This window comes from Egretta garzetta, unplaced genomic scaffold (assembly GCF_000687185.1).
Source record: "Egretta garzetta isolate BGI_Z169 unplaced genomic scaffold, ASM68718v1 scaffold842, whole genome shotgun sequence".
Lineage (NCBI taxonomy): Eukaryota > Metazoa > Chordata > Aves > Pelecaniformes > Ardeidae > Egretta > Egretta garzetta.
The window spans coordinates 30524-33022 of NW_009258960.1; positions in this window are offsets into that span (position 1 = coordinate 30524).

Consider the following 2499-nt stretch of genomic DNA (forward strand, 5'->3'; position numbering starts at 1 on the left):
TCGGGGGTGACCTGCTGCTGAGAAGTCCCCCCCCCCGATCTCCGCCGTGATAACCTCTGCTTTGGGCTTGCCCTCTTCTGAAACCCTCCTTATTCACCACCGCATCCTCAAGCTCCACCTTTAGAGAAGCCTTATATCCCACTTCTCCACCTTCCTCCTCCCGCGCTCTCCTCCCTTCGTCCCCTCACCCCTTTGCATTCGTTCAGGACCCTTCCTAGGGAGGGCTGGGGCTGGTACAGGTGCTCGCATTAAAGAGCAAGAGTTTTGTTTCCTCGCGCTCCTTCCAAAAAGGAGCTGCCATTCCATCCATTTGGAATGGCAGCCCCGGACCCACACATCAGGGTACCGCAGAAAATTCTCCAAAAATGGGAATTGGGTAATAAAAAGAGAATTCGGTAGGGTAGGGTAAGGGCAGCCTCTAAGGTGGGAACCGGAGGCAGCAGGGTCCCACTTGGCGTGCAACCCTCCACCGCCCTCACCAGCCGGCTGGTGGCAACTCCGGTGGCACCGGGAGCCCCAGTGAGGGGTAGGTCTCTGCTGTGCCAAGGATGGGCGGACAGACGGACGGGCAGACAGCAATGCCTGCACCAGGGGTGGTTTATGAGCACAGATGCTGGCACAGGTTGCACAGAGAAAGATCCTCTCTGTCTGCACTGGGACCATGGCTGCCTCCCTTGGTTTGGATGAGAAGGTGACCATGAGCCAGCAGGGTGCCCTTGTTGCCAAGAAGGCCAATGGCGTCCTGGGGTGCATCAAGAGGAGCGTGGCCAGCAGGGCGAGGGAGGTTCTCCTCCCCCTCTGCTCTGCCCTGCCCCAGTGAGACCCCACCTGGAGCTCTGTGTCCAGTTATGGGCTCCCCGGTTCAAGAAGGATGAGGAACTCCTGGAGAGAGTCCAGAGGAGGACAACAAGGATGATGGGGGGACTGGAGCATCTCCCCTACGAGGAAAGGCTGAGGGAGCTGGGCTTGTTCAGCCTGGAGAAGAGAAGGCTGAGAGGGGATCTCATCAACACCTACAAATATCTCAAGGGTGGGGGTCACCAGGACGGAGCCAGACTCTTCCCAGTGGTGCCCAGCGCCAGGACAAGGGGCCATGGGCACAACCTGAAGCAGAAGAGGTTCCAGTTGAACGGGAGGAAGAACTTGTTGACTGTGAGGGTGCCCGAGCCCTGGCCCAGGCTGCCCAGGGGGGCTGTGGAGTCTCCTTCTCTGGAGATCTTCAACCCCCGCCTGGCCGCTGTCCTGTGCCCCCTGCTGTGGGTGAGCCTGCTTGGGCAGGGGGGTGGCACTGGGTGATCCATGGAGGGCCCTTCCAGCCCCTGCCACTCTGGGATTCTGGGATTCTCATCAGTTTTAAAAGACTCATCAGGTTGGGGTTTTTTTAAGACCCTCTTACGGTCTCAAGCGTCCGGACACCGCCCTTTCCATAGGGTTCCTCACCGCGTGTGCCGTCACGGATGAAGCCCGGTCTGGAGCTCTCTGCTCACCGGTGGAAGCGCCGGCAGGAGCTGTGCTGTGCACTGTGCGCTGCGGCAGTGCCCAGCAACCACAGCCCTCGCCCTCAGCTCCACCGGAGCAGGAAAAAATGTCAGGGTTTGGCGTCAAATGTTTTCCAGCTTCCTTCTCACTGTCTCTTCCTTTTTATTCCGAGAAGCGGATGCCAAAGCTGGCTTAATTCAGCATCTTTGCACTTCAGTCAGAGGGGGAAAGGACAAAGCACGCCTGCGACTGAACTTTCAAGAATAACATTTTAAAATGCCAAGCACTTTTCTGCTAAATGAGGAAAGCATCGAATTTTAATTTCCAGAGCCGTGCAGCAGACAGCTGCAGCGAGCGACCGGCGGCCAGAGAGCAGAGCCGGGAAATGCATTTCGGCTCTGGAGCCTGCCCTCAATTGAGTTTGGTGGAGCTCCTTGCAATTTACTGAGTTCCTGGCCTGGAGATCCTCCCGAAGGCAGCGCCGGGAGGCCAGCGAAGATGCCCGGGTGGGCAGATAAATGGGGAGATAGAGGGAAGGCGCTGCTTCCGCGGCGTCCCTGCGGCCGGGAGTGGAAGCAGCAGATACCGCAGGTGGCAAACCTGAATACTGGGGGCAGCTCCGCCTCTTCCACCCTCTCCAGCTCGCCTCTTCCCGAATGCCCTGCCAAATTCCTGGGGTTTACTGGAAACCCCCTTGGCATCCTTTAGCAGAAAGGAGAAAAGGAAAATGGGCCAAATCCTTATAACCCAGGACTCCCCCCGTGCCATTTCGGGCGGCCCTGCGGTATTTATCGCACGTGGAGTCAAATCCGTGACGATGTAGGAAGGGCTGAGGGGGTGAAGGCAAAGAGAAAAGGGAATTTGGGCGGCGGGCGGGTGAGCCCTGCGTGGAAGCTGTAATTCAGAGCGGGGATTCGGGAGCCAGCCAGACCCTGGCTCCATCTGCAGTCAGCGGAGGGAAGTGGGCTCCGGCCAGAGCTGCGCCGCAAAGTCCCAACGCGGGGTTTGGTGTTTGCTGGC